The sequence below is a fragment of the Talpa occidentalis genome, unplaced genomic scaffold, assembly GCF_014898055.3.
Source record: "Talpa occidentalis isolate TD23 unplaced genomic scaffold, MPIMG_talOcc4v2.1 talOcc4.11, whole genome shotgun sequence".
Lineage (NCBI taxonomy): Eukaryota > Metazoa > Chordata > Mammalia > Eulipotyphla > Talpidae > Talpa > Talpa occidentalis.
Window position 1 is genome coordinate 94,285,457 of NW_023601104.1, and position 13,325 is coordinate 94,298,781.

The window sequence follows — 13,325 nt, forward strand, 5'->3', positions numbered from 1 at the left end:
GGGTGCTTGGGGAGAGCTGCCCCCCGCAGGTGGCTGGCCTTGCCGCCTCAGTGCGTGAGGAGCCCGCCTTTCAGCCGCAGTGCGGGGGAAGAGGGCGGCACAGCCCAGGCACAGGCCGGGAGCGGGCGGCCCAGGGCTCTGGGAAGGGCTGCCGGGAACCGTCTACATGGGCAGAGCAGGCACAAGTGTGGACCAGGGTGCTCTGCCCACGCCAAGGGACCGGGTGCCCCATCCTGTTCCCTCCTCCCTGCTGGACACCAGGGCCTCACCTTCTGCGCCCCCTGGGCTGCCAGGGAGAGTAGCCAGGCCTGGGGTGTCACCCAGGGCGGGGCTAAGAGCCCTCTGAGGACAGCGGGGCTCCGGAGCCAGTTACTCGCATCCCAGGGCCCGACTCAACACGCGTGAAGGAAACGGCAAAGGGAATGGACGCAAGCGAGCGGGGGACGCAGCCAAGGGCTGGCTGTGACGAGGCAGCTGGCCCGGACACGTGTCGGGCAGAGCCCCTGTCAGCGGCTCAGCTGCCGTCGATGCCCCGGGGCCAGAGGCCCCGAGGACATGACCCAGGCCCAGGCAGGCAGGCCGTCCTGCCCAGGCCGCCCGGGCCCCGCCGCCCCACCTGGCTGTGTGGCCGTCGGCAGGTGCAGCCCTCCTCTGGGCCTGCTGAGGTCCAGGGCAGCCGCTGGCCTCGGCCTGGTGTATAGGGGGCCCGGGTGGCTCTTGGAAAGCCCGCCAGCGAGGGCAGCCAGTGGGCGCCCCCTCCCTCGTCGGAGAACACCCCTGCGCGCCGAGGTGCTGGGTTCAGCCCACGGCTGTTTCGCAAGTGAGGCCAAGGCCGCCGCTCCCAAAATAGCCCCGCAGTCCCTGACCCAAGGGCCGGTGACCTCTCGGGATCCTCTTTCGCAATCTTTCCCCAGAAAGAAAACAGTTTCGGGGGCCCGAGAGGTCAGGGTTCACGGCCCGATGGCCCCCGCTCCACCACCCCTTCCAGCTCGCAGGCCCTGACTCCTCCCTCCCCGCCCTCTCCCAGGCCGGCGGCTTCCCTCCAGGCCTCTCCTTCCCGTCCCTGCCTTCCTGACTCCACCTGGCTCAGGGGAGACTGCCCTCTGCTCCCCAAAGCAGCCCTCACCCCTCAACCCGCCCCCTTGACCTCCCTGGTCAGTGTGGGCTCACCCCACCTCCGCCTCCTGCAGGCCCCCGTCTCCAGGAAGCCTCTCTCTCCAGGACCCATGGCCCCCAAAGTCCTCGCCACTTCCCGGGGGGCTTCTCAACCCCCGCTACAGCTGAAGTCTACCCCCTGGGCAGAGCGCCCCCGCGCCCCCAGGCACCCAGGCCTACACTATAGGTCTGTCACCTCCAATGGCTCCAGCAATAAAATCCATGGACAGCGTGGGAGTGGGGAAAGCCTTGGGGTTCTGCCTGCCTGGGAGCGGAGCCGTCTGGTGCCACCGCAGGGGCGGCCTCCACAGCTCCCAGGCCGCTCCACTGAGACCTTAAATACCTGCAGTGGGGGCCGGGACAGGAGGCAGGCGCCTGCTGACCGCTGGCCCCTGGGAAGCAGGCAGGTCAAGGCCCACACCCCGGCGCAGGGCAGCTGGACTGCCTCCCACCCCACCCCCAAAGGACCCTTGTCCCAGTGTGCTGGGGACCCAGGTGTGGGAAGCGAGAGGTCACTGTCCCCACGGTGCCCACAGGGCTGGCCCAGAGTCCTCTGGGGAAGTCCAGAGATGGGCTGGGACTCCAGCCTTCAGAGCCCAGGCGCAGCCCTCCTCTGAGACCTCGACTGCTCTGGAAGGCTCTGGCCCAGGGAACTGCCTCACTTAGTCATTCAACAAACGCTATCTGAGCCGGGCTGCCCTGGAGCAAGTAAGCCTCACTCGTCTGTCTCCTGGAGCTCCAGTTGTCAGGGGGAGGAGGAGCCATGGGTCATCGGTAGCTGAGGCTGGCAGATCCCCCCTGGGAGCAGCACAAAACCCAGTCACAGCCCAGAGCTGGTCCATGCCCTTCCCACCTCAGTCCCCGCTGTGCCTCCCTGCCCCCGGGTCTCGGCCAGGTCTGCCTCCCCCGAGTTCCCAGCACCCAGCCAGGCTGAGCGAGAGGAGCACAGCCTGCGGGACCCCGTGGTGCCCAGGGTGCCCCCGGAGGAGAAACCTGCAGTAACACGCCACTCCCACCTGCTGGACACCCTCGACCATCTTGAAAAAGCAGGAACCCTGGGCCATGCACCCCACTTGACAGCTTCCCCAGCACCCCTCCTGCAGACTCCCGGCAGGGAGGCGGGGCTGATGGTTCCCACTTTACAGGTGGACACTCAGGATGTCCAAATGGGCCTCATCCGGGCCTGGAGGGCAGGGCCAGCTCTGACCTCCAGACACCGGGACGACCAGCCCCCGTGATGCCCCGGCCTGGCCTTCCCGGTCACACCCAGGGGACTCAGCCCGCACCCGGAAGGGGCGGTCATGGGGACGCTGACACTCAGGGAGGCAGCGCTCTGGCCCATGTGTCCCACTGACCGGATGCTGGCAGGGCCCGGGGAGGGACAGGTACGGTGGCCTGTGTGGGGAGCCCTCGGGCAGGGCCGGGAGCTGCGTCTTCCTGTCCTCTGTGGGCAGACCCGCGGCTGCCTAGAACAGGCCAGTGCTGACAGAGGACGGGCTGGCCCCGCCCGCCAGCTGTTGTGCGATGAAGGGGGCACAGGGTGGGCAGGGGCAGCCGCCACCACAGGGGGCAAAGGGCAGGACGTGACCCATGCGAGGCCAGTCCTCATCCAGCCTATCCTGGTGTTTAGAGAAATACTGCTCGGTGTCTGGCTAGGAGCCAGGCGGCCTGGTTCAAACCCCAGCTCTGCCGTTCATCCCAGTTCCTGAGACCTTGGGCAGGGCCCCGACTTCTCTGTGCCTCCAGCTCTGCTTCCACAAACGGAGATAGTACCTGCGCACGTCTGTGGCCATTCAGAGCAAGACCCAGGGAATGTCCCTGTGGGAGCAGTCGGCCATATGCTAAGGTTACATTAACAGGAGCAGAGGGTGCAGAAAGGAGGTGATAGACCTGTTCTGAGCAGGGCAAACACAGGACTGGGTTTCAGTTGAAGCTGCTGTACTCAAAAGACCAGTACCTTAGGTAAAGAGGGCGCTTGAAGACTGTTGCCTGAGAGGATGAGGAACAATTTAATCTCATGGGTGCTGGGGCCTCCCTGGTGGCGCAAGGGGTTGAAATGCAACCTAAGAAGCTGTCTGCAGCCACTGCAGCACGAGCTCAATCCCCGGCCGGCCAGGGAGAACCCACATGGCGCAGCAGACCTCTCCCGACTTGCCCGCTGCTCCCCTCAGCAGTTTATGTCAGTACATCTGCCTGTTCTGCTCCCTGCTCTGTCTCTGGGTGGATCCTCTCACCCACCCCCCCACACCTCTGACCTGTACCCCAGTTCTTGTATGCATAAATAAATAAATCTTTAAAAATATATATATCTCATGTTTGCTGCAGACTGTCCAGTGCTCCACCTCTTGGCACCCCAAAAGGAATCTGGGAGTTGCCCTGGACACCTTCCCCCCTGTGCCCCACATTCAGGGAGGCACCCAGTCCTTCAATCAATGCTCTGAAGCTCATGTTCAGATGCAGTCTCACTACCCGTGTGCATAGCCCAAGGGGCACTGGACAAGTTTCCCCTGGACAGCAGCCTGCCCCGTCCACGCCCCCACTCACGCAGCAAACACTTGCCGTGTGCCTGACACTGCCTGGCTCCGGGGCCCCACCTGCAGCTGGGGAAGCCAGAGGCCCCGCTCTGTGAGCCCACGTCCTAGGAGGGAGACAGACGACCAACAGATAAACAACCAAAATACAGCCTGCCAGAGGCAGCAGGTGCCAAGGAGAGGAGCAGAGGCGTCAAGGAGCAGGGAGCGCCGCATGGCGGGGAGTTAGGGGGGCCACGCCCAACACACGGTGGTCTCCAGCTGCTGCAGCCAAGTCTCACCGGCCCTTTGTCTCCAAGCACGACCACCCATGCCTTAGCCTTCCCTGTGGCAGGAACAGAAAACCGCCCTCCTGGGGGGCTCCTCTGCGCAGGTCTAAGCGTCACCCCCAGCGGGAGCCTGGAAAGGCTGAGTGAATAAACGGGTGAGGGTGAACAGACAGACGGACAGACGGGAGGGCAGCTGGGGCTATAAGGCTGGATGGACGATGGAGAGATGGGTGGAGGCTGTGGAAGGATGGACAGGTACACGGCGGGCTGAGTGGGCGATGGCCAGGGGGGCGGGCGGATGGATGAACACACGAAGGTGTGAACGAAGGGCCAGGGCAGGCCCTGCACACTCTGGAGCAGGTCCTGGCGGAGCCGGCTGGGGCAGCCCCGCGTGGCTTGAGGAGAGCTCAGGCCGGGCACGCTCAGCCTGCCAGTTCCTTCTCCGCGCTGTGTGGCCTTGGGCCAATGGTGCGACCTCTCTGATTTCTCCAACAAGCAACGAACCTCGGATTTTCCGTGCAAGGTAGCAGGCAAGCCGGGGATGCCACCAGGGCCACCCGGCCTCAAGGGTAGGGTTTCTCTTCTTGGCAGTGAATTCTAGCTCCTCTGCCTATGACCAGAGTCCACGGGGTGAGCCCCACTCGGCCCACAGGAGGAAGTCAGGCGTCTCCAGGGGAGACAGGCTCCCCAGGAACAACCAGCAGGAGAGGGTGCACCATGGGGGACAGGGGACTTTCTGAGGATTCTCTGGGGGCTCCCTAAAATGCATTTCTGCATTTGATAACAAACAGGATAATAACAGTCACTAGAAAATAAATCCAGCCCAGAGGCAAAAGCGGCCCAGACTGTGGGAGTCCCCCCCCACTCTCAGGACCAGGGGCCCTGCCCTCAGCAAATTCAGCCAAAGCAGTTTCTCTTTCGCTATTTGCTTCCTTATCACTGGGCCCCGATGCCTGGGCCCCACCTCGTTCCCAAGCTCCCCCACAGTACTGTGTGTGGCCACTGGCATGTGGCCAGCGTCTGGGTCAGGCCTGGGCCTCTGCGTCCCCTGGGGACAAGGGAAGAAAGTTCTATTTCCCACTTGGGAGGCCCAGCGTGCCCAGCTGCGGCCTCCACCCCCCCCATCCCCCCCCCCACCCCCGGGCCGAGCCTGGCAGGCAGGGGGCGCTCTAGACATCACTCCAGGGCCCCCTCTCACAGGCCAAGTACCTGGGTGGTCTCGAGGAGAAAGTGCTAGAGGAACAGGCTCGGGGGCTTCGGGGTTTCACTAGGCTACACGCGCGGAGGGGAGTGGCGGGGCCAGATACACGAGTCGTGTCCATTTTAACATATTTGGCCGTTTGGGCAGGATTTGGAGGGTAGAGGAGGGCTGGTGGGCCTTCCAGGCATTAGCAGTGGGCATTGGGGTGCAGGGCTGGCTCCAGAGCTCAGCAGCCCCGAAAACAGAGCTTGTGGGCAGGTCTGGACAGGGCCAGCAGAGCCCAGCGCTCCCCCGGCTCTCTCCAACCAGGCGCAGCCGCTGACCCTCGGCCCAAGCCTCGGTTTCTTCGTCTGTAAAAATGGGCTCGGACATGAGGGGCTGGACACGCCAGCTCCAGGTAGTTGGGGGTACTGCACCCACTTTTAGCAGGGTGGTGTGTTTCTGGGGTGTCACTGGCTCGGGGGGTGGGATGATTCCCCCATCTACCTAGGCCGTGCAGGGACCCCACGGCCCAAGTTCTCTGAGCCCGTGTGCCCCAGGATAGGCCTTGGGGTTACAAAGCAAATGGCAGGTGGGCCTCCCTGGTGGCGCTCGGGGTTAAGACGCAACTTATGAAGCTCTGAAGCTGTCCGCAGCCGCTGCAGTTCAATCCCCGGCCAGGGAGCTGACCCACATGGTGCAGCAGACCCCTCCTGTCTCCCCGCTGCTCCCGTCAGCAGTGGATTTCATCAGTCTGCCTGCTCTGCTCCCCACTCTGTCTCTGGTGAATCCTCTCATCCCCCGCACCTCTGGCCTGTACCCCAGGTCTTGTGTGCATAAATAAATCTTTTTTTTAAAAAAGCAAATGGCAGGGCTCTGCCTCTCCCCTGGAAAAGGGGTGCACACGCAGGCTGCTCCACAGCCCCAGCTCCCACTGAGCTCAGCACAGGATCGGCTCCAGCCCACCAGCATCTTCAGTCCCTGCGTTACAGGTGATACTGGGCCCCCGAGAAAATCGGGGAGACCTGAAATTTGAGCCAAAATCATAAAAATGGTGCCTATTAAAGAGACCCCCACCAAGTGCCAGGGAGAACACGGGGAAAAAAGACCCTATTGCACAACTGGTGAGAAGGTAAGTGGGTGTGTCAGTGTGCTGCGTGGGGTGCCCTGGGGCCCCCAAACCTGCACAGTCTAAAAAAGTTGTGCCATCCGCCGCAAAAAGACAGAGCAGACTTAGTGTGCAAGGACCTTAATAGAAACGTGTGTAGAGAGAGGAGAAAAGAAAGAATTTTCCTATAAAACACCCGAAGTCACCCGTCCCGCGTGGGTAAATGTCCAGCCCAACAGGGCGGGACCAAAGCGGGGCCACAGAGGCCCGGAACCCTGCCCGCGTCTCAGGCCCCTTCTGGAGGCCCCACTGCAAAGGGGTGGAAGGGGCAGGGAAGGCCGGAAGGAAAGACGCCAAGCCCAAGGCCATACAAAGGCCGCCCTCAGCCTCCCCATGGCTCTCGGCTCTCCCCTCGCCTGTTTCTTTCAAGGGTCTCCTTCCGCGGCCCCAGGCCCTGGTGCAGGTCCAAGGCCCAAGAGCCGGCGTGGCTTCTTCACGGTCTCTGCCCCACGTGACTCCTCCAAGCCTCTTCTAAGCTTTCTCTCCTCCGTCCTCCAGCTTCCCCTCCTCAGGCGACGCGGGAACCTGGACCCCCCCTCCCGGAGGGCCCTCGCTGTAACAGGTGCAGCCACTTGGGAAAGTGAGCTGAACGGACCTTAAAAAACTACAAGTGGGGCCTCCCTGGTGGTGCAGGGCTTAGTCTTGGCACTGTCAAGCTATCGCAGCCCCTGCAGATGCGTTCAATCCCCGGCCCAGAGCTGACCCACAGGGTGCAGCAGACCTCTCCTGTCTTCCCACTGCTCCCCTCAGCAGTGGATTTCAGTGGATCCGCCTATTCTGCTCCCCACTGTCTCTGGGGACTCCTCTCACCACCCCCACTCCTCTGACCTGCACCCCAGCTCTTGTATGCATAGCTAAATATTTTTCAGAAAAACCTGCACCGCAGCAGTGTTGGCAGTGGCTGGGGTGTGGGGAGGCCTGAGCACCCCCGGAGAGAGGACTGGGCCACCCACCCACGGAACACCCTCAGCCACAGGGACGCCACACGAGCAGTGACGGGGGGGCCGGGAGGTGGCTCCAGGAGAGGCGCCATCCAGCCAGGCAGGAGGGCAGACGCCAGACACACAGCGGACGACTCGACAAAAGAAAATACTCATAAAAGCTAGTGCATGAAGGGGTGCGGGCTAGAGGGCGGGGGAGAGGGTCATGGGTGTCTAAGGGGAGGTGCTGGGGAAAGAACAAAAGCCATTAGGTGCAGACATATTGTGCAGGGAAACCCAAAACCATACTAAACCAACCCCAAATTTTTTTTGAAAAAGCAAGCAGAGGGCCTCCCCTGGTGGCGCAGCGGTTGAGCGCTGGGTTGCGAGGCTGCCCGTAGCCTCTGCAGCACCAGTTCGATCCCCGGCCACCAGCAAGGGCCCCCCCCCAAAAAAAGCAAGCAGACAGCACACCTTCTGAGCACCGCCCAGGGCTGAGCCAGCCTTCCTGCCCGGCCCCACCCCCTTCGTCCCTAGGGTTGCTGGGGTTCACGGCTGCCCTCTTGGGTCACAGCGCCACCTGCTGGCCACAGCTCCAGCCCTGTGTCCCCTGCCTGCTCCGGAGTCTCCCCTGGCTTGGGCCTCAGGTCTCTCACCTGGACAAGATGAGACCCTGACCCGGGAGGTGGGGCGGGCAGGGGAGGCCCACTCCAGCGGTGCCCCAGCCGGCCACACCTGACAGTTTGGGGAAGGAAGCTTTCTCTGGCAACCATTCCTTCCGGCCAACACCTGCCCTGTGGTGCCCCAGGCTGTGCGCTGGGATCCACAACCCCCCAGTACCCTCACCCACCTGCAGCCTCCCTCCCTCCCCCCCACCCCCGCCAGGGAGTGATCCATCTATTACCACATCACAAATGACCCCCAAATGCAGCAGCTTAAAAAGTGTTATCTCACAGTTTCCAAGGCTGAGTCCAGGGACAGCCGTGCTGGGTCACTCTGGCTTGGGGCCTCTCAGGAGGCTGAAGCCCAGTGGTCAGTCTGGGCAGCACCATCAGAGGCTCAATTGGGGCCGAAGGACCCCCTTCCAAGGTGAGCCAATCATATGCTGTTGGCTGGGGGCCTCGGTGCCCGGCCTCTCCCCACAGGATGGCTCGAGCACCCTCACACTGGTACCCCCAGCACCCCAAGAAGTGAAGCCCTCGGTCCAGCCCACACTCAGTGGAAGGGACGTTAGCAAGGAGGACAGGGTGATTTGTGCTCCTATTGTTAGGGGGAAAGGATGTCCTCAGATAATCCCATGCAGGCTTTGTGGAACCCACCCCCACTCCAGACCAAAGCCATCAGGACACTGGAAATGACAAATCCCGTCACCACCAAAGGGAGGGCTGCTGGGACCTGAGGGTGGGTTAAGCTGCCAGGTTTGGCACAAAACCAGACACATGGGCCTTGGGGGCTCTCTTGGCCTTCCTGGTTCTGGGCTCTTCACCAGCTCTCAGGGAGCCATTGGGATTCAGGTCGGCGGGTCAGGTAGGACGCATTTAAGACTTTATCTCCCTCTTTCCTCCCTGAGTTGTACATTTCCTCATTCCCCTTCCCTTGTAAATCAGCCTTTTTATTAACCTTTTGTGTGTGCCTGCAGTGGAGTATGAATAAGTTCCTTTTCAGTGCGCGGGTGAGGACCCCCAGTCAGGCACCCCGTTTTTATATCGGGGTTATCCCGTAACACTATGGCCAAGTCACTCGACCTGGGGTGAAGCTGGGCGTGGCAGGCCAGGGACGGGCCACTGTTGGCCTGTTCCTGGCAGAGTGGCCGCCCGAGGCGGGCAGGGCTGCCAGGACCACAAAGACCTGGCACAACCCCGACCCAGAGAGGCTCTGGAGTGGGGGGGTCCCACAGCAGGGCTCCTGGGCCCCAGCATGCTGAGGATTTTCTCTCCATCCCCTTCTCCCCTGCCCATTGCTACTGCCCAGATCCGCCCCTGGCCTGTGGTGACGGGCCTCTGTTCTCACCCCCACCCAAACCTGCCCTCTGGCTACTGCCCTCAGGAGCCAGCTCCTAAGGCCCAGAGCCCAGGGGCGGCCCTCTCTGCCCAGCCTCCCCCAGTGCCAGTCGAGCCCACAGAGGCGCGCAGCCAGGACGGCCCCAGGGGCAGGTCCGAGGTCCTTGAGCTGCACGACGGCCAGAAGCAGCCAGCATAGCTGCCTGGCCTCGACCCTCTCTGCCCTGACCGCCAGACCAGCGCAGCCTTCTAGACCCCGGGTGTCCTCACGCAGGCCCCCGGCGCTATTTTTACACAAGAGCTTCACCAAGTATCTATTTATATCACTCTGGTCATCTCAGAGTGCCCGCTCTCCAGCCTCCCGGCCCACTCAGGTCAGTGGGCTCAGAGCAATCCCAAACCCTGGAACTCACCTGAAGAGGTAGCCTGTGGGCGAACCCCATGGCATGCAGGGGGAAACTGAGGCCAACTCAATTCACCTTGAGAGAAGGGGATGGCTCAGGTGGGCCTAAGGGGAAGGTCTGGGCACCGTGCACTTGAGGCCCAGGGGTCACCAAGAGAGTGGCTGGCTCTTCCAAGGCTCCCAGGCCCTTTGGGCAGGGCAGAATGCTCAGTGGGGGGGTGGAAGCCACTCCCAGGCCAGACATGCAGACATGCCCAGAGGCATCCAGACCCAAACTCACCTACAAGTTTATTCCTGAGAAAGAGCTTGTCTTCCAGGGCTGCCTGCAGGTAACCCACAGCTCAGCCCCCAACCCCTGGGGTGCCTTTAGCTGCCCTGAGGGGACTCTGCAGCCAGAGTCTGGGGCTGTGGGAGGACCTGTGGGTTGGGACTCGCCCACCAGGGACAACCGAAGATGCCCTTGGGGAACCTTCCAGTCCCAGCTCTTATGAATTAGGTTAGTTCCCAGAGGCATCCTCACCTGTGGCAGCCAGGTGGAGGCAGAGGTGCTTGTTCTGGAAGAATGTTAGAGGGCAGGTCTGCTCCTGGCTCAGAAGCTGCATGTTTAGGATCTCCACGGAGACTGGCAGAGGGCCCGCCCAGGGACGCAGCACAGGTCTAGCGGAAACCTGAGGCCAGGGCACCGGTGGGGCGGCCCAGAGCCCAGTCTCCTGGCCAGCCTGGGCCTCAGCTGCTCGCTGCTCTGGGGTTGGGAAGTGACCCTGCTTTTGACCCAGTGTGTGAAGTAGGGGGTCTATCTCTGCACTACCCACAGCTGCGTCCTCCAGTCCACACACCCTCCCACCCATGTGCCTGCAAGAAAGAACTTTATGTCTGAGGCTTTTAATTCCAAGAACACATTCTAGTAAAATGTATCCCCTCTTTTCCACCTATCAGAGATCCCCTAAGAAGGCCAGGCCTTGAGCCAGCGGAGGCCCCACCCAGGGTCTATCATCTTCGGTGCCTCCGGCCATTCAGGGATTCTGCTCGCCCACATTTACTGAGAGCCTACTGTGTGCCAGGCTCTGGTGACCCTCACATTCCAGGGAGAGAGGTGACAATCAGAGCACAGGGCAGGGTGGGGGGTGGGGTCTCCACTCCAGCCGGGGGCCAGCCAACCTCCTCTTGAGATGACAACTGCACAGGGACCTGATCTGTTGATCTAGGCAGGGCTGGGCCAGCAGCCAGTGCAAAGGCCCTGGGGTGGGGCCGAGAGTGGAGAGGGAGGCTGCAGTGGCTGTGGACCCTGAAGCACTCAGCTTGGGTTTTAGTCCAAGGAGATGAGAGTTGATGGCCACCCCTGCCCTCCCCCCAGGCCTTTGCCTGGGGATTCTGGAAACTGCTTCTCCTGCACACTCCCCTGCACAGCCTAACACCCTGCAGGGCTGGGACCACAACTGACCCCCACCTCGCCCCAAATAGCCTCCCATCACTGGATTCAATAGATTCCAGGATAAGAACAAAAGCAACTTCCTTTTCTGTACTAACTTCCAGAACTTCTCTTCCCCCACAGGGGACCCGTCTGGTGTCAGTGTAACTGGGCTGCCCCCTCCCTGCCCTGTATCAGGAATCATCCAAGTACAAAATGCAAACGTGCTAACACAGGAGACCCGGCTTGAGTCCTGCCGCTCCCCGCCCCTGTGGGGTTCCGGGCCTCAAAGGCTGGGCCACCTTGGGTGCCTCCCCAGGAAGGGATGTGGGGCCTGGGAATCTGCGAAACGGAGGAGTTTGAAATGTGCTTTCTGAGCTGTAATTTCATCCCCAGAAATGAAACCAGACCAGACACCGAACCCAAGGCCGAGGGGACAAGGCCAGCCCGCAGATCCTCCCTTTCCAGGTCTCCCCACCCCCCACCGCAGCCCAGGGAGCCCCGGGGGGTCAGGGAGGCGCTAGGGTTTCATCCGGAGGAGAGCAAACCCACCAGGGTGCCGGAAGGGAAATGTACACCTCTGGGGAGGGCGGGTCTTCAGGAGAAATGAGGTTTCAGCTCAGCAGCCATCCCAGGACCCCATCCCCTCCCAATGCCGCCCCCTGCTGATTTGAGCAGGCCCTGGGGAGCACCTACTCCTACAAGCCCAGGCCGCTGTGGGCAGACCTGCCCCAGAGCCCACCCCTCCCCTGTGCCCCATATACTGGACCTTTGTACCCGAACCCAACAAGCCCCAGCCTGAACACTGACTCCCTCCTTGTGTCCCACCTCCAAGCTCTCCCTAAAGGTCACCCAGTTGGGCCAGCACCCTATAGCTGCCCCTCGGGCTGCACCCCTCCAGACCCCTGCAGGGCCTGCCCCAATGGGGCCACTCTCCTAGGAGCTTTCTGAAGCTCAACTGCTCAGTGCCTGCTGCAGCACACTTGGGGCCCGGCCCCTCCCCTAGGACCCTCAGGGAGTAGAGGCTTGGCTCAGGGACTCTAAAGGACATCTGAACTTGGTTAAAAATTTTCTTCTCAAACCTCGAAAAACAGGGATGGATGGCGCTGCCAGCCTCTGTGCTTTACCTCCCGGATGCGCGGCCACCCAGGACACCCTGTTCCCCAGGCAGCACACCCGGACACAGGCTGTTTCAGGACGATGGCCTTGGTCTCCACCTCCCCCACACCCCAGCCCTGATTGGGGTGTGGCCCAAGGGCTGCCTTCTCCCTGGAGGCTTGGAGCTGGGTCAGAGGCTGGTGATATTCAAACCCAGGCCTCCAGACCCCTAGTTCAGGGCCCAGCAGCCATTACGAGCACTGGACTAAGAGTCAGCAGACCTGAGTTTGGGTCTCTGCGTAAGGGTCTGTTCCATTCGGGGTCTAAGACCAGAACTTGAGGGCACGTGCGATCTGAGCCGCATCCCAGCCCCACCGGTATCTCCCAAGGCCCTTCCTGGGGACCCGCCCTGAGATACAGGCCCACGGCCATCCCACCGCAGGATCCACGGGCCGCGCCATCAGGGGCCTGGACACCGGCGGGCGCGTCCTCGCCGCGGGCCCGACCGGAGGAGTTACCCGGCTCTCCGGCTGGAAAGTGCCCGGCTCAGCCCACCCGTCCCGGACGGCGCGGGCTCCGGGGCGCTGGGGGAGGGGAGGGCGCGGGCTGGATCTCCCCGGGGGCCCGGGCGGGGGCCGCACACTGCGAGTTCTGGGGCTCGGGGAGCTGCTCCACCGCTTCTCCCTCCGCCACCCCCGCCCAGCTACCCAGGGCGCCCCTGAGCCGCCCTCGCCGTGGCCCTCGGGTCCGCGTGGCTGGCCGGACGCCGAGGCCTCCCGGAGTCGCCGGGGCCGCCCGGTTCCCCCGCGCAGCTCTCCGCGCCCCGGGGTCCTGTCCCGCTCCACGACCTGCCGCGGCTCCCGCGGCCCCGAGGCCTGGCCACGCCTTCGTGCCCCGCGCGCGTAAAGTTTGTCCCGCAGCCCGAGGCGCGGAGCGCCAGCCCCGAGACCCCGCCCGTGGGGGCCAAGGACCCCAGAGGCCACCGCGGGGTGGGCGCGCAGACGGGGCGGGCGGAGGCTCGCGAAGGGGCGACTGGCCGCCCCGGGGGCATCACTAGCCCTGCGCGAGCCGCCGGTCTGGGGGGTCCCCCGCGCCCCGCGGCCACCGCAGCGCGCCCGCTACAGAGGCGGGGACGCGAAGGCGCGGCGGCGCGGTCGGGCCGAGCCCAGTGCTCGGCGTCCCCGCCGGTCCCG